At 33.9% G+C, this 20,043-nt stretch overlaps 1 pseudogene; it reads right to left on the bottom strand.

The window, feature by feature from the left end:
- Positions 1-6,274: 6,274 nt before the first annotated feature.
- Positions 6,275-20,043, bottom strand: part of LOC111436523 — a 22,597-nt pseudogene continuing 8,828 nt past the window's right edge.

The raw sequence follows: 20,043 nt of genomic DNA, 5'->3' as shown, positions 1-20,043 counted from the left end.
CTACTAATAAAAGCTAGTAAATACAAATGGAAGAAAATAAGGCATGACATAATTGTCTTAATTGGTAGTTCAACTACCAAAGGTAAAAGTCTTCTAATCACTTTCCAATGTCGAGCGGAATTTATTGTCACTTCATTATTTTCTTGATTTGATATGTTAATGCTATAAAGATTTTTGTGCTAAAAAAAGTCTTTGCTTCAACTTGTACATTAGCTAGCCTTTGAAAAGATGCAATGTATAGGCCTCTTGAATCTTCTTGCATCTTCTTAACCTTGCTTATTGTAATCGGTCCTTCGGGTACATGCAAAAGGTCAGTAGTTGAATTCACATAAGGTTCCATGAAGCTTTTGAGTTTCATTCTCTTGTCCCCCTCTTGCGCCTGCTTCTCATGATCGTGTTGCAGCAATTGCTAACCAAGTTCTTAGCTTAAAAACTTGAGTAGCTAACCATGTTTGGGTTGTTTTTTTCTTTTTAGTCTATTTGCATTCTTATAATTGTGTTTTTAATACACTTTTCAAATTTTATGAATATTTTTTTTATTTATTAATATCCATGGTTCAAAAGTTTTCAATTTAGCTCTTTGTACTTTTAACATATTTCAATTTTTAGTCCGGTTGGTTGAATGATAAAATTAACTATCTAGATGTTGAACTTGTTTCATGCATTTATGCTTACATGAATTCGTGAGATACATGTACATGAGAGATCCATGTATTTAGTTAATAATTGAAAAGTCTTGAGTTATATTCATTTGGTAGTGACATGTATCAAATTATTCATATATGACCATGGTGATAGTTTAGGTAGATTCGTTATTTAATATTTAGTACATGCATGCATGCATGGTCATGAAGTATGCTCCAACAGGCCTATACAAAGATTAAAGATTGTAGAGATTTTATCATAACCTTTCAAATAGAATATATCTCTTCCTCCATTAAAAGATTTAGTTTGGGATGGTTTAGGAAGTTGTGATTTGATTAGTTAGTTAGCGGTTACTATTTGTTATCTAACTTTTCTCTTCTCTTTTTCCATGGCTTTGTAAAACTATTCACATAGTTGTTTCAGTTCATAAAAGAACAGAACTTTGATTATATATTGAATTTAGTTCTCTCTTTTATTTAACATTTGGTATCAAAGTCTACTTACCTTGTAATTCAGGATAGGAGTGTGATATGGCGACTTGCATACCTTGAAAAGTAGCAACCTTTTCAGGATAACAGGAGTGATATGACGATCTGCATACCTTGAAAAGTAGCAGATAAGAGGAGTGATATGGTGATGACGAGTAATTTTATGCAGCCATTGATTCCAAAGTTGGATGGATATTATAATCACTGGTCTATGATGATGGAAAACCTTCTCAGATCAAAAGAATATTGGAGTGTGGTGGAGAAGGAATTTCTGCAGCAGCACAAGGAGAAGTTCTTTCATAAGGATAAATAAAGTCGTTGGAGATCTTAAAATAGAGGATTTAAAAGCCAAAAACTATCTCTTCCAAGCCATAAATCGTCAACTCTAGAATCCATTATGAAGAAAGACACAACCAAAGATATTTTGGACTCCTTAAGACAGAAGTACCAGGGAACAACTCGAGTCAAACGTGTACAATTACAAGCTTTTCGCAAAGAGTGAAAAGTTATTCACAAAAAGATGAGAGAATTAGTATCAGACTACTTTGCTCGAACTCTCATAATTTCTAATAGAAAGAAAATTCATTGGGAGAAGATGGTGGACATTGATATCATAGAAAACATCCTAAGATCTATGACTTCTAAGTTCAACGATATTGTTTCCTTGATTGAGGAGTCTAATGATTTGGATTTCTTATCTATTGATGCGTTACAAAGTAGTCTATTAGTGCAAGAGAAACACATGAATGTCCATGTTTGTGAGGAAGAATTGCTCTAAAAGTCACACATGATGGAAGTTTTGGTAGAAGAGAAAGAGGACGTGGTGGCTTTCGAGGAGGAGGTGGACAAAGCTTTGACAGATCAATGGTGGAATGTTACAACTGCCATGGATTAGGACATTACCAATATGAGTGTCCTAGAAGGGAGAATGACATAGCAAATTATGCAAAATGAAGAGATGCTATTAATGGCGTGTGTGGATGAGAAGAAAGCTGAAAAGAAAAACAACCACATGTGTAGAAAGAAAGAACTTTCCTTTCATATTGATGCGAATTTTCGACAAACTATGAAGGTGGGTGACAACTTAAGCATGGCTGTGATGAGCAAAGGAAATGTAAAGTTTAAAGTAAATGAGATTGTGCAAGTAATCACCGAGGTATTTATGTACCAAACTTGAAGGACAACTTGCTGAGCATCGGATAGCTACAATATAAAAGTCTTGCAATTCTTATACAAAAAGGAGGATGTAGGATTTATCATCTTGACAAAGCGTTGATTGTAGAGACTTCAATGACATCAAATATAATGTTTACTCTATTTGTTCAATCTCTACCAAAGAAACAATCCTGCTTCAATGCTATTACAGAAGATCCCGCAAGAACATGACATTGTCGATATGGGCATCTAAGTTTTGGAGGACTAAAAACACTTGAAGGGAAGGACATGGTGCAAGGATTGCCGGTCCTTAAAGCTCCCTCAAAAGTATGTGAAGGTTGTTTGATAGGAAAACAACAAAGAGATTCGTTTCCTAAAGAAAGCACATGGAGAGCATCTCAAATTCTTCAACTTATACATGCTGACATATGCGGACCGATCACGCCCATCTTCAATAGGAACAAGAGGTATTTTATCAGTTTTATCGATGATTTCAGTCGAAAAACTTGGAGTTTCTTCTTAGCTGAAAAATCAAAAGCATTCTCCATTTCTAAAAGATTTAAGAGTATGGTTGAAAAAGAAATTGGTATATACTTGAAGGGCTTGAGAACTGATCGAGGTGGTGAATTCACATTCAAAGAATTCAGTAGCTGACAACGGCTTATACTTCGCAAGAAAACGGTGTGGCAGAAAGAAAAAACACGACAATTATCAATATGGTTAGATGCATGCTGGCAAAAAAGAAAAAAAAAAGGAAATAAAAGCTTTTTGGGCGAAACCAGGAAAATGGACGGTTCATATTCTCAATACAAGTCCCACTGTAGCCGTGAAGCATATGGCTCCAAAAGAAGCTTGGAGTGGACATAAGCCCTCAGTTTCACAATTCAGAATTTTTGGATGTGTTGTGTGTGGTCATGTCCAACAAAAGAACAAAGCTTGAGTGTAACGACCCTAAATTTTCTCATACTCAAAGTCGTTACTAACGTCTCATGCTCATCTATAATGCGAAAATATAACTCTTTCATGAACATCATTTATAACATAAACTTTAAAAATGCTTAAAACTTCTTCTCGGAAAAACACAACCATGGTATTAGGTGTTTAAATACGAAAGAAATTGAGAGAAAATAAAAGCAATACAAAATAATTTAAAACAATGAAATGCATAACAACTTATTCTAACCTGAACCTATACATAACAGCTTATTCTAACCTAAACCTAGAAAGTTAAATATGAATCTTGTTATGCGTCGGAAGCTGAACTAATGTACTCACAACACCAATGAACGGATTTACAAAGAGAAACCAAGATATTTACGTGGTTCAGAGAGAAGAAGTTCCCCTACATCCACGGACCAATCACTAAAAAACCCAAGTGTTACAAGTGAATACCTCACTATCACACTACAAAGACTCTTACCAATGTGTCACTCAACAAATACGATGTGACACCCAAAATTCTCCCAAATCCCGATACCACTTGTTAGGAATGGATATCTAGAATGGAGAGCAATCTATAAACCAAGTGTTACAAGTGAATACCTTATCCAGAATGGAGAGCAATCACTAATAAACCAAGTGTTACAAGTGAATACCTCACTATCACACTACAAAGACTCTCACCAATGTGTCACTCATCAAATACAATGTGACACTCAAAACTCCCCCAAATCCCAATACCACTTGTTAGGAGTGGATATACAGAATGGAGGGAGAACTCTCTCATTATATAGAGTTACAGAATCAAATCTCCAATCTAATTCAAATAACCAAATAAAATCTAATCCAAATAACCAAGGTTATCAAATCTAATCCAAATAACCTAGGTTATCAAATCTAATCCAAATAACCTAACCAAATCAAATCAAAACTTATGACAATTTACAACATATCTACCATTTCCCTCAAAATTGATATGACACATGGCCTGAGTATTTCGAAAAATACTCCATAAGTGGCCCCATTATAGGGTCATAAAAATGCAAACACATTCAATAATTATTTAGGGGCCTATCTCTAACATCATAGGATTGGCTTCTAGTCTCAGACAAATTAGATATGTAGTACGTCCCTACACACGACTCATACATGTGAGTATGAATCCTCAGGGTGCTCGCACTCCCCTGGATCCTGTGGTCAAGCTAATTTGTAGCGACGTCCAGAGGTCAGTGGAACCCCATAGTGTCTTGCGCCTCATGAACACCCTCTTCTGTGCGCATTCGCACTCATCATCAATATTTTGTGAGCGTCAATAATGAAGCCAAAAATTTTAACAGAACCCAATAAAATCGAAAACTTAGAAAGAATTTCACTTCTTTGCATGATTTTGTTTTTGTTAGAACTGTTAAAGATTATCCTCTAGAACATGAAGAACGTTTGCCTTAGAGAAGACATCTAAGAACAACAAGATGCACGAGATTGAGAAGGAATTTCAAGAGGTCCCCTAACATAAGATTGCTCCAAACTAAACATGCCTAACTTTTGAATCTTACAACTGAACCACCAAAAATAGGTAATATGATTTTTAGGTATACTTTTTATTCTTAGAGGCAATTCAAAACAAGTAAATAATATGACCATATCATTGAAGATGCAAAAGGATTTGTGGGGGTCATCGAGTGCCAAATCTGGATTACAAATCCCGGTCCAAATTCTAGGTACGAGGTTACATCTTAGGAGACATCATATTAAGGGAAAAAAAATGCTAAAAGGAACCGTGTTGATTTGTGCAGACAAATTTCACTCCTAGAAGCAATTCATGACAAGTTGGTAATGTAGCCATATCACAGTGATGTAGAGGAATGTCAAGGGAATCATTTGTCGGATCCAAGTTTCAAATTCCGGTCTAAAGCTTCAACATGGGGCACCATTTGCCATTTCCAAAAAGCTTCGTATCCATTCTTCTTCTTAGATATCATTCTAAACATAAAAATCAGAAAGCTTAGTATCCATTCTTCTTCTTAGATATCATTCTAAGCATAAAAATCAAAAGATTTAATTATTTAACTCGTTGTTGGGATTGAATAAGTTAATCATAATAACTGAGGTAGGTCTAAGAAAATATCTCAACTCCACCAAGCTCAACTTGCGAGGAACAAATATCTTAAGACTTGAAAACACGAAACAGAGCATTTATGGACACAATGTTTTGTTTTTATCTTCTCTTTTGCGATTTTTGTCGTTTTTTGCCCTTATTTACCACGAATTTTGGCCAATGTTTATAAGTTTTTGTAGAGTAGACTCCTAGAACATTTAGCTACTTTTGATATTTAATTTTTCTAGGATTAACGACATTTTTCGTGAAGCTAAGTACGGTAGAACAGTTATGAAATGGAGATAAATAGTTAGATAATTTGATATTAAATGTAAATTTCTAGAATACAGATTAATACTTGTCACTTAATTTTCTAATCTAAAACCTAATGTCTTTCAAGACTCATCTAAAAATTGCAACCGACTGTACACCATTGACGAAAAAGATAGATTTAAGTATACGACTCACTAGATTTGTCCCCTCTAATGTCAATTCTTCTTTCGCAATACTGATGGATCCGTGCAATATCCAACAAATATAGTTAGGACATTCGATTTGACTTATCGATTTTGTCTCGAAAATTTCTAATGGTAAATGATTTGTTTAGGGTTACCAAGAGAGAGGGGAGTTAGATATTTTTTATTTTTAGAGATTTTTTTTTTTTTTTTTGAAGTAACTAGTTTTTTTATTAATAGTCCTTATCATTACATTGTCTTATTCAGAATTCAAATCTAAAACGAAAAAACAAGAGCAAAACTATTTTATTTTATAACGGGTACTAAAAACGTTACATTGTTCAGGACACAAGACTTTCTTCAAACATTTGACCATCATATATATTTCGAAAAGTACAACAAAAGAAACTCAAAAGACAGAGAAATTAAAATGGATAGAGCTGTCTTCTTTTAATTAAGGTTATCAGTTAGTTTGAAGTACTATGGCAATCAACAATTCATGGGACAACATAAGGAGATGAACAGATTTTAGGGTTTTGTTTTCCTGAAATGATGGGTCTCACATTCGCGCATTGAGATGTAATAGGACCTTTTATTCCATTGTAAGTGAGGTCAATGTCACCGACTTTTACTTCGTCACATGGTAAGTGACGGCTGCAAATAAGTTTGATTGCCACTGGAGTTGCACAACTTCCTCTAATGTTCTTGAAGCTCACTTTACTAATCTTAATTTTCAAAGGAATCTGAAAATCAAAATGAGACAACAAATTTCTGTAAGTGGTTTATTTGTGAAAGTTATAGTGACAAAACCAATCAAAGCTTTGAGAATGCGATCAATACCTTCCGATTGCACTGATTCCACGGACAATACTCTTGGTCTATTAGAATAGGGTTGCTAACATTGACCATTATAATGTCCAAAAACTGCATATTGGTGGCGGTGCCGCTAGCAGCAGAAGCTGGCCACGTTTTGATCCTGACACCATTAGTGGTGTTAATTATCGTGCAGTTCTTTACGATAACACCTTCAACGGGTTCTTCGTTAGTGTATCTTCCAAGACTTCCGATGCTTATGCCATGTCCTGGCCCACATGTCACGTTGGTGATGTTAATTTGTTTGCTTCCATCTCCAAGAGAAATGCAATCATCTCCTGTTGCAATTTTTGACATTGTGATTGCGATCCTATTTGATCGACCGATGTGTATTCCATCAGTGTTGGGACTGTTTTCTGGTGCAATTATATTGATATTAGAGAATGTGAGGTTGTTGCAGCCGAGGACGTTGATATGGAAGTTCTTGCTATCAAGTGACGTTATTCTGTTCACGATTGAATTGGTGATGAAGTTGAACCTCAAACTCTTAACATTTTGTACAATCATATAATATTTTGTGAGCATCATTAATGAAGCCAAAGATTTTAACAGAACCCAATAAATTCGAAAACTCATAAAGAATTTCACTCCTTTACATGCTTTTTTTTTTTTTTTTTTTTTTTTTTTTTTTGTTAGAATGGTTAAAGATAATCCTCTAGAAAATGAAGAATGTTTACCAAATTATAAATGTTAGAAGATTAGAGAAGATGTCTAAAAACAACAAGATGCACGAGATTGAGAAGGAAAGCTGAAGGCATATTGCTTACAATGGGGAGTTGGGCACAATTTATGCGTTTATGGCAATCATTCTTTTTCCAAGCTGCCTTTCCTTGGCATCAAAAACTCCTTCACCTGATAATGTCAATCTATCAATATGTTCAAAAGTTGTTCATCAATGGTTGTGTTGCAATATCTCTCTCACTCGCCTATGAACAGTTGAATCTCAAAGAAACTAGGCATTAGTCATACCCAACGAAGTACTTTTTCTAGAAGTAAACAAATTAGATATCTGATGGCGTATAGATTCGGAGCACGAACTTGTTGGTTGGTGATGTCCATTCATTATATTAACATTGGTACAGGGCACGGCGAGGCAGCCTCCCACGCACTCTAGTCAAGATTGTTAAGCATACATACCTAGCTCAGCCACTAGAGTTAAAGTCCATTCATGTTTAAAATGTATTACTCAAATTTAAGAGTATTTTAAAAATATTTTAAAAGTTGAAAGATATTTTTGAAAATGTTTAATCGTGGGACTTTCATCAGCAGTTGTCATTGCGCAGGCCATGGGAATGAAGTCAAGATAGTTGCATTTTCTATTTAATTGTAGTCTTTTGTTAAATCGGAGCATTTTCATTACTTTAAAATTATAATTATTGTTTCGTTTTTGCTATTCCATTGATGTTTGCTTTTATTTGGAATGAACTTTGCAATCAAACGAGTAAGTCTATAACATTGTTTATATGTGAATGATTCTAAATGAATTTTATGTCATGCATATAATAACATATATTTTAGTATTAAGAATTGACAAAATCTTTGGACTAAGAAACAAAATAACAACAAAACACATTATTATACCTTTAAAAAAGGAAAAAGAAAGCCCCACACACATATATATATAATTATTGGTCAACATCCATTCCTAGTCATTAAGATTGGTTTTTTTTTTTTTTCATTAATAGAAAACTAGTTTATTAGAACAAACAATTTCACCGATTCAACAAATAAATAAATAAATAAATAACAATAATAAAGTAGTAATAATAATAGAATAAAAGTTTTACAAAAGAAGCTCCAAAATTAGTTTGAGTTTTTCTTTTATATATATTTTTAAGTTATCTAATAGTTTTGAGTTATATTAACATATTCAGTTAAATATTTATTTCATTTATGAACAATTAATGGATTTTTCATTTATATTTATAAAATCGAGACTTGGTTGTTTTTTTCAATATCGATATCTTAAACATTGTGTAAGAGCCTTAGATTTCGACTATCTAAAGTCACTACCCTCATTTTAGCTTAATCTCGTATGCAGAATATAACTCTTAAAGCATCATCATTAAAATCATAATTTCAACATAAGTATAACGTCATCATTGAAAATACTGCTATAGTCTTACATGTTCAAAATATAATGGTAAGTAATTTAAAACATGAAATGCATAAACATATATTATAACATAAGTTTAGGAAATTAAATATGTTACTAGCCTATGCACGTGCCATGGTCTCTAATTGTGATGTCGTCGTCAACCGTATAGGGGTGCCTTGCCTTTACCTGAAAAATGATGTAGCATACGGTTTGAGTATCCTTAGGGATCATAAAAATGCAAACACATGCAATGATGCTCTAAAGATCATCATTAAAACATCTTAGGGGTGACCTCCAGTCCGGACTAAATTGGATGTGTAGTACTTCCCTACACACGACCCACACGTGCGAGCATGAATCTCTAGGCGGTTCGCCCTGCCTAGACCCATCATAGTCGAGCTAACTGTCCATAGCGACGTCCGGAGGTTAGCAGACCCCTGAGTGTCATGCACGACATGATCACTATCATCATCGTAGTTGTTGGGTTTTATGTCCTAAAACTCATAGTTTGTAAACAAAAACATATTCTATTTTCAATAAAGTTATTATTGATGTTTATTCACTAAAGATTGTTATTGAATAAAAGTGAATTTTACGATCATTAACTAAATCCAATACACTAAGAATACTCTGGCTATAGTATGATTACTTGAACTATATGTAGAGACATAACTAAATCCAATACACTAAGAATACTCTGGCTATAGTATGATTACTTGAACTATATGTAGAGACATAAGAGTGGATCAAGTTCAAGTATATAATAAAAAATAGTATGATTACTTGAACTATATGTAGAGACATAAGAGTGGATCAAGTTCAAGTATATAATAAAAATGATCTATAGTACAAGGATAAGGCTGGGGACACTATGGATGCGGCCCACTTTTGTATATGGCCCACTTTTGTATATGATATAAACAATGTGATCACTAAATTGTACATGTGGAGACATGTGAGTGGGGGGTCCTATGCAATGAGTATTGCATAAGATCGGATGATGAAGAAAATCAATCTCACTTTATATTGTCGCTTACTGTTGAGACTGATTTTTTTACTCGATGACCTAGGTAACTCGACCTTAATCCTGAGCTAACTATGAACTCGTGTTTAATCAGAATTATCGTTAGATATGCATGGGTGAGAGTGGCCTGAGTTCGCCGACTCAATAAGCCTCCCATTTCAAGGGTAAGATTGGGTGAATAGCTGGGGACATAGGGTGCAAGATAGAAATCACTCCTACCCGCTTTTAGGGATAGTAGAGAGGTTGTTCTCTTAAATACTGACTCTAGGTCTTGAACAAGGGGCCCCACCCTCTCATTGGCTCGAGAAGGATTCGGTTTGGTGGTTGGACCACAAACTAATGGTTCATTAGAGGATCAGTGGGACTTAAGAAACAAGAAGTATTTTTTGGGGTAAAAACGGTAAATTGACTGAGCTCTAATTACGAACAACCTGTGAAGGATCGACTTACTAATCATGGTTATATTAAATGGACAGAAATATATCTATAGTGAGGGAAGTGCAACTATTAGGCTATAGTGGAGTGTCCTGGTAGTTAACGAATGTTGGTTAAAAGGTTAATAAGTTTAGCCGGTTAATCTCAGATTGTTGGAGCCCAAGATCTGTAAGTCCATTAGGTCCCCTTGCTAGCTCATATCGGAATAAACCTTACAACAGTGTGACGAGTGACTTTGAAGTGTTCGAACTCAAATGAGGGAACATGCGCTAAATATATCCGATATATTTAACCGCATTTTGGTTTAATTAGGAATTAAACAAAATGAGAGAATTCGAGATATTTAAATTAGATTTAAATATTTTAATTATGATAGGAATTCATAATCAATATGTGATTGGGATTGACATTTGATTTAATGTTAAATATTACTTAAATCATTTAATTAATCATTTAATATTATTTTGATTTGAAATTAATTGTTGAATTAAAATAGAGAAAGTCAAAATTAATGGAAAAATACATGTTTGAGTCTGTGGAATTGTCAATATATAGTTTAAGCCAATAATCCCACAAATTTAAGTGGAATTTTGAGTGTCAAAATTTGGTTTAACCAAACTTCCATGTTTGTCAAATAAACTTCACAAATTTGAGAGCAATTTTGAGTATCAAAATTTGCTTAATTCAAACTTGCATGCTTGACCTATAATCCCACAAATTTGAGTGAAATTTTGAGTGTCAAAATTGGGTAATCTCAAATTTGCATGAACATACAAATATCACTATATAAATAGAGTGATCAAGGTACACCGAAAGTCTTCTTGAAAAACTCCGAGAAATTCTCTCAAAACTCTCTCTTTACCTATACTAAATTCCTTTCAAATTAGTCAGTCACTGGATTCCACAATTCCATTCTAATGTCGAAAAATAGTAGAGAAGACACTACTGGTGATTCGAAATCGGTTCGTGAGGATAAAGGAATTTAAACTGTTAGTATTCAAACTCATTGGATTTTAATGCTTTTGAACATGCTAGCTAATTTATTATAATTGGTTTACAAAGAGTGCTTAAGATCCAAATTGCTTCTAGCTAATTTATTATAATTGATTTACAAAGAGTGCCTAAGATCCAAATTGCTTTCGCATGCGTTATATTAACACCATTAGTAGCGTACGTGTCCATACTCATCGTCGTAAAATGAGAAGTATCCTGACGCTTATGTACACGCAAAAAAGCATGAGGTCTATATAGATTCGGATCTTTAAAACTTCTTTATGGCACAACCCTAGTTCCATCCTTATATTACTATCAATAATATATGTGCCTTAACTTTCCATCTTATCATCATCATTAACGTTATCTAGGGTTGTGTCCTAGGAAAAATTATCGTCATAATGCAGTATGACATTCACAACATGCTTCTCAACTTAAAATGGAAAATAACGTCATATTAAGGAAATAACATCATCCTACATCATCATATTAAAATGCAACGTCATCATCATTCAACGCCATCATCAGCATATTACAATGATCGTAAAATATCATAAAACGTCATCACATAATTCAAACACGTCATCATACATCATACACCATACACCATACGTCATACATCATAATTAATCGTCAAGGCATCATAAACATAAAGTACAAAAGACACGTGTAGGAGCCACAAGGCACGAGTCATCATGCATCACACAATGGTTTAGCCCATCCTATAGTAGACCACTTACTTGTTTGGCCTTAGCCGGCGTTTCTCTAATTTCGAGTTTACTAAGCTTCCATTCCTCGAATTTGCTCCAAGTGTCGCTGAGGATCGTTTCCTATTAGGTCCTTCATCGTCTTTTGCTAGTATTTCACAATTCTAATATAAATTAATTTAAATTTGTGAAACAAGGCATTATTGTAACGGATCAAAAAAAAAAACAAAAAAAAAATCTAGTCATCGAAAATAATGCGAGGGTCGTAGAAACACACTCCACAACCCTCTCCAAATGCCCATCCTTCAAGTATGATTACTTGAACTCTACATATAGTTCAAGTAATCATACTATAGTCAGAGGGTTCTTAGTTTATTGGATTTAGATTAATGATCGTAAAATCCACTCTTATACTTAAACTATGAGTTTTAGGACATAAAACCTAACATAAGGACGATAAGACTATGACAAGTTTAGGATACACATATGGAAACGATATGACAAGGGTATGTTCATGAAATGATACGACTATGAGATGTATAAGGATAATAAGACTATGACAAGTTTAAGATATGCATATGGAAACGATACGTCTAGGGTATGTTCATGAAATGATATGAATATGAGATGTATAAGGACGATAAAACTATGACAAGTTTAGAAAGCGATATGGCTAGGACATGCATATGGAAACGATATGACTACGAAATGATGATATGACATGTGAATGAAGGATATATATATATATCTAGATGTCGTGATAGGATATGAAATATGTTATAAATTGATATATTTATAATATGACATGTTATGATATGATATGTATATGATGAAAATTTTTATGTCTGGAAGCATGAAACGTTATGATATGACATATTTATATAATCTGAATGATATTATATGATTGAGATGCAAAACAACGAACCAACATGAAATACAACTCCGGTGTATGCATCAAAGATATGATAAACGATATAAGAAATGATATCAAAAAACGATATGATATGTACGGAACACTAGATAGGGTTATATTTGTAACACTAAAAAATGAAGGAAATTATCTCCAACGAGAATAAGCCACCCATGCAAGATCCAAAGGCTCCGAGGAAAGAAATTAAAAGGATTAAGCAAGGATAAGGGTCTTAAGCAACTCATTTCTATACCTTAAAAAGTAATTTTAAGGACTTAAGGCCTTGGAGAAGGATGAGGAATGAAAAAGTAAGGGAAAATTGACCGAGGAAAGAAGAATTTTTAGAAAAAATATAGATTTTTCAAAAAAAAATAATAAAATATTTAAAAAGTGTCAAATTACAAAAATACCACTAAATTATTGATAATTACAGATATGTCATTCTGCTCAAAATGAGAACCTCCACAATGATCTCGTGCACAAAATTCTTTGAATATCAAATTCAAGTCGTTGATCACCTCCAAAATTGGACACGATCTAGAACATTTACAGATCATCAAATATAATATTTCGAATTCAAATTGGAAGTTGGTAGCTCACTGATCATTGGAGAGGATATTTCTAACGAATTTTTTAGAAAATTCAATCTCTAAATCACGAAGATTCTAGAGGTTTCAACGTCGGTAGAAGTTTCCCTTATAAAGTCTGAAATTGGGGCAACAATATGGAACAAGAATTAAGCAAGGTCAAGCTCATAATCGTAAGCAATAAGCATTTCGATTTTGTGTCTCCCACTGTCAAATTTCTTCCAAATTCAAGAGCAATTCTCCACCATTTCCCTTCAAACTTATTCCTATAGTTTCTAAACACGATTACCCACAAGTTCTATGAAGGAATAGAGTGTTGAAAGTGCCTAGAAACCATTCCCCCAATCCAATTCTTCGTTGAAGAGATTCAAGAATGACTTAAAAATCTAATTTAAGGATACACGATAATTCTTCCACCAAGAACAATCCCAATCAATTTATGTACCTCCAAGAACTGTTTTCATAGAAGACCATGAAGAGAATTAATCTCAAGAACGTGCCCAATTGAAGGAAACTAGTTTCAGGCTAAAATTGACCGCAAGTGTCAAATTCCTATCTACAGTCCATTTTCCTATAAATTAAGGATTCCTTTAGCTTCAAAGAAAGAAGTTGAGTAACCTTGATGAAGGAATCGGGAGGTGAAACTTTGTAGAACAAGCTACCCAAGAGAACGAAAATCTGGTGTTTTGGGTGAGTTGTAGACCGAGAATAATTTATGAAAATTAAGGTCTAACACTCAAAGGCGTTCCTGCAAACCAATTCCTTTAGCTTGAATAAAGAATATGGAAGAGGTTTCATGAAGAAATCGGGCCTTGAAAAATCCTAGAATCGGCTACCCAATAAGAAAGTCTCTATTTTTGCTCTGGCAAGAAATTAATTTTTGGACAAACTTTGAAGGCAAATATCTTAGGCTACGATCCACGAGAAGGTATGAAATCAATCCCAAGCTCTTCCTTCTAACACCATCTTTAAGTTTCATGAAGAAAGCGAGGGATGAAAAGACATGATCGGAGCTGGAGAACCACGTTTTCAAACAATAGTGCACATAAACGCGCGCATCTTCTTCCTGTCCAAAGGAAGAAGACCATGACGTGGACGGTTAAACTGGAACGGCCATGTCAACCCAAAATTTGACCTTTCCTTGGTTTTTCTCGATTTTAACTNGAATATGAGATGTATAAGGACGATAAAACTATGACAAGTTTAGAAAGCGATATGGCTAGGACATGCATATGGAAACGATATGACTACGAAATGATGATATGACATGTGAATGAAGGATATATATATATATCTAGATGTCGTGATAGGATATGAAATATGTTATAAATTGATATATTTATAATATGACATGTTATGATATGATATGTATATGATGAAAATTTTTATGTCTGGAAGCATGAAACGTTATGATATGACATATTTATATAATCTGAATGATATTATATGATTGAGATGCAAAACAACGAACCAACATGAAATACAACTCCGGTGTATGCATCAAAGATATGATAAACGATATAAGAAATGATATCAAAAAACGATATGATATGTACGGAACACTAGATAGGGTTATATTTGTAACACTAAAAAATGAAGGAAATTATCTCCAANGGGGGGGGGGGGGGGGTGAATTGGGAGATCCCATGTTAGTTGGAGATTAGAGTAAAACATTTTTTTGAAGGGAATGAAAACCTCTCCCTAGCATACCAGTTTTCAAACCCTGAGAGGAAGCATGTAAGGGAAAGCCCAAAGAGAAAAATATTTGTTGCCGGTGGACTTGGGCTGTTACAAGGGGGTACGGATTGGGGGTATGAAAGGTAGATTGTGAGATCCCACATCGGTTAGGGAGGAGAATGAAACATTCTTTCTATAAGGGTGTGAAAACCTCTCCCTCTACATTTTAAAAGGTTTGAGAGGAAGCTCAAAAGTGAAACCCCAAGGAGGACACGTTTTAAAAACCTTGAGCAGAAGCCCAAAGTGAAACTATAAAGACTCGTTTTACCATACTAGGGTTATTTTATGTACTTCTTTCAGTAGGGTGAGGTTTAGGAATAATTTTGATTATTTTGTTTGCATTTTATTATCATCCATGATATAAAAAATTTATATAAATGTAAGGTTATTAGTGTAATCTTAAAAAGTACGTGGTTGACATGGAAAAGATCATGTTAAAGTAATATTCTAAAGGATTTATAGAGTATGGATGAGATTGAATGTCTTATCGTGATAATATTATTGATATGACCTATTTTATAATTGTTACAAATGATTTTTATCGAAATTGTTTTAGTGAAAACATGTGAGTGAGGGTATCTCATACAATGTGTAATAACCAATAATTTTGAAATAAAAATAAAAAATTGGATTGTCTCACGTTGCTTAAAGCTTAGAAGTGGCTGTTGACCTCTGCTATAAAAGAGAGTTCCCTCACTTCATTTTAGCATCCCACTTGAACCGTTCGAGCCAGTTGGAGACTACACTTTTTGACGGCTCAAGGCTAGCATTTTGGCTTATCCGGCTTGGATTTGATACACTCGGACCCTATCCTCCTATATTCAATTCTTCGGAAGCGTTTAAGGTTAGTACAACTATCTTTTAACTAGTTTAAATTTTTTTAGTCAAGTTTTAAAGTATTTATGCATAATTAGGCTAAGCTAATTTAAATTACTACCTTTTACCTCGTTAAATTTTTTGGAGTCAAATTTAAAGTATTTATGCATAATTAGGCTAAGCTAGTTTAAATTACTAACTTTTTCCTAGTTAAAACTTTTGGAGTCAAGTTTGAAGTATTTATGCATAATTAGACTAAGCTAGTTTAAATTATTAAGAGTAAGTTTAAATTAGTAGGAGTAAGTTTAAATTATTTTATGCAAATCTAGGTGAGCCAATTCTAATAGTAGAATTCTAATTAATGATGTTAAACTCTAGGCAGAATTAGATTTTAGAGAGCAGCGTTAAGCTAGCATCAAAGGGTTGTAATAGCTTTACCCTAGGTCAAACAAGTAAGTGACCCTATTGTCGTCTAATTATAATTGTGTGTTGTATGATGACACGCGTCCGTAGCTTCGCACATGTCATATGCCCATATATGCAAACTGTTATGAAATGATATATGTATTATATGAGATGTGATTGCTATGCTGTGTTTGATAAATTGATATGTTTATGATATGATATGATATGTTGAAGACATGCTTGGAATATGTCATGTGACTGTTATGATATATAATATGATATGTGCATGATGTGGATTGTTATGTTTGAAAGCATAAAAACGTTATGATATGACATATGTGCGACATGAATGATATGATATGATTGATATGCAAAACAACAAACTAGCATGAAATACAACCCCGACATGCGCATGAAAGATATGGTAAATAATACGATAAACGATTTGAGAAATGATATGACAAATGATATGATATGATATGAAGGAAGGCGCTAGCAGGGTTGTATTTAATGATAATGAAAATGGAAAAATGTCGGGGACCTCATGCATTATTGTGTGCTCATGCATCGAGGGATGACCCTTATCCTTCATGATAGTATGGATGCATACACTATAAGACAGGAGAACGATCATTATATTTATCATCGTGATGTTCGCTATTTCTAGTAGGTGTTCGACATCAACAACTATCAGAGAATGCTCGCCTGACTAGAAAGAGGTCCAGAAGGTGTGCAAACTGACTGGTGGGTCCATACTCGTACGTGTGGATCGTGTGAAGGGAAATTAAGCACACATCCAAGTTACCCGTTAGGATAGTCGCCGTAGGAAAATAGACTGTTATGATAGGTTCCATTCATTAAGTTGTATGTGTTTGCATTTAACCCCTATACGGGTTTGCTCACTGAGTATTTCTTAAAATACTCTAAGTCACGTGCTACTATATTTTCAGGTAAACACAAGGCATCCCTGTACGGCTGACAACGACATTGCAATTAGAGACCATGACACATGTACATGTACCCAATCATACAATAATGTTTTTCTATTATGGGTTCATATTATAATACTAAAGAAGGACAAAAAGAAAACTCATTAGGGTAGCTCACGTTGAATATATAATTGTAAACATAACTTCATTTTTCAGTTCTTCCTTGGCAGAAGTCTTGTCATCTTCTTCCTTGTCAAACCTCATGGAAGGAAAAAGAAGTGTGAAGATAATTGAGATCTGTAAAGTGGCTCCTCGGCTGTCGGAGGAGTCATGTGTCGCGACTGTGCCATCGTCTCTTCCTCTCACCTTCTTCGACCTTTCGTTGCTGAGGTTCTATCCAACCCAACGTCTTTTCTTCTACGAGTTACCATCTTATGATATCTCCTAACGAAATTATTCCGAAGCTAAAAAGCACTCTCACTCTTTGTCCTTTAACATATTTCAATTTTTAGTCCCTCGTGTTGGTTGAATGATAAAATTAACTATCTAGATGTTGAACTTGTTTCATGTATTTATGCTTACATGAATTGGTGAGATACATGTACATGAGAAATCCATGTATTTAATCAATAATTGAAGAGTCTTGAGAGTTAGATTCATTTGGTATTGACATGTATCAAATTATTCGTATATGACCATAGTGATAGTTTAGGTAGATTCGTTGTTTAATATTTAGTACATGCATGCATGGTCATGAAGTATGTTCCAACAGGCCTATACAAAGATTAAAGATGGTAGAGATTTTATCATAACCTTTCAAATAAAATATATCTCTTCCTCCATTAAAAGATTTAGTTTGTGATTGTTTAGGAAGTTGTGATTTGATTAGTTAGTTAGCGGTTACTATTTTTATCTAACTTTTCTCTTCTCTTTTTCCATGGCTTTGTAAAACTATTTACATAGTTGTTTCAGTTCATGAAAGAACAGAACTTTGGTTGTATATTGAATTTAGTTTTCTCCTTTATTTAACATTTGGTATTAGAGCCTACTTACCTTGAAATTCAGGATAGGAGGAGTGATATGTCGTCTTGCATACCTTGAAAAGTAGATACCTTTTCAGGATAAGAGGAGTGATATGACGATCTGCATACCTTGAAAAGTAGCAGATAAAAGGAGTGATATGGTGACGATGAGTAATTTTATGCAGCCATTGATTCCAAAGTTCGATGGATATTATGATCACTGATATATGATGATGGAAAACCTTCTTAGATCAAAAGAATATTGGAGCGTGGTGGAGAAGGAATTTCTGCAGCAGCACAAGGAGAAGTTCTTTCATAAGGATAAATAAAGCAGTTGAAGATCTTAAAATGGAGGATTTAAAAGCCAAAAACAAAATCTTCCAAGCCATAAATCGTCCAACTCTAGAATCATTATGAAGAAAGACACAACCAAAGATATTTTGGACTCTGTGAGAAAGAAGTACCAGGGAACAAGTCGAGTCAAACGTGTACAATTACAAGCTTTCCGCAAAGAGTGAAAAGTTATTCATAAAAAGACGAGAGAATCAATGTCATACTACTTTGCTCGAACTCTCATAATTTCTAATAGAAAGAAAATTCATCGGGAGAAGATGGTAGACTTAAAGGACAACTTGCTGAGCATCAGATAGCTACAATATAAAAGTCTTGCAATTCGTATTCAAAAAGGAGGATGTAGGATTTATCATCCTGACAAAGCGTTGATTGTAGAGACTTCAATGACATCAAATATAATGTTTACTCTATTTGTTCAATCTCTACCAAAGAAACAATCCTGCTTCATTGTTACTACAGAAGATCCCGCAAGAACATGACATTGTTGATATGGGCATCTAAGTTTTGGAGGACTAAAAACACTTGAAGAGAAGGACATGATGCAAGGATTGCTAGTCCTTAAAGCTCCCTCAAAAGTATGTGAAGGTTGTTTGATAGGAAAACAACAAAGAGATTCGTTTCCTAAAGAAAGCACATGGAGAGCATCTCAAATTCTTAGACTTATACATGCTGACATATGTGGACCGATCACGCCCATCTCCAATAGCAACAATTGGTATTTTATCAGTTTTATCGATGATTTCAGTCGAAAAACTTGGAGTTTCTTCATAGCTGAAAAATCAAAAGCATTCTCCATTTTTAAAAGATTTCAGAGTATGGTTGAAAAAGAAATTGGTATATACTTGAAGGGCTTGAGAACTGATCGAGGTGCTGAATTCACATTCAAAGAATTCAGTAGCTGATAATGGCTTATACTTCGCAAGAAAACGGTGTGGCAGAAAGNAAAAAAAAAAAAAAAAAAAAAAAAAAAAAAAAAAAAAAAAAAAAAAAAAAAAAAAAAAAAACAGGACAATTACGAATATGGTGAAAGCAAGAAACTCGACGGTTCATATTATCAATAGACGTGTGTAACAACCGGGAAAAACAAGATAAAATAGTAATAATAATAATAATAATAATAATAATAAATAAATAAATAAATAACTAATAAAAAAATATATATATTTAAAAAAAAAACATTTGTGAACGGATCCCTCCTCCCTTCAATCTCTCACCACTGCTTCCCTAAAAATAAATTTAGGAATAAATCAAGAATTCTTTTTTGGGAAGATTTACCCAAAATTTCTTCACTCCTACCAAAACAAATAGAAAAAAAAAAAAAAAAGGTTTTAGCAGATTTTGTTGGGCGGAGAAGATGCATCATTTGAAGAGTTCGG

This window comes from Cucurbita moschata, unplaced genomic scaffold (genome assembly GCF_002738365.1).
Source record: "Cucurbita moschata cultivar Rifu unplaced genomic scaffold, Cmos_1.0 Cmo_Scf00055, whole genome shotgun sequence".
Classification (NCBI taxonomy): domain Eukaryota; kingdom Viridiplantae; phylum Streptophyta; class Magnoliopsida; order Cucurbitales; family Cucurbitaceae; genus Cucurbita; species Cucurbita moschata.
Note: the sequence above shows the minus strand (reverse complement) of the source record. Positions and strands in the feature narration are given on the sequence as shown.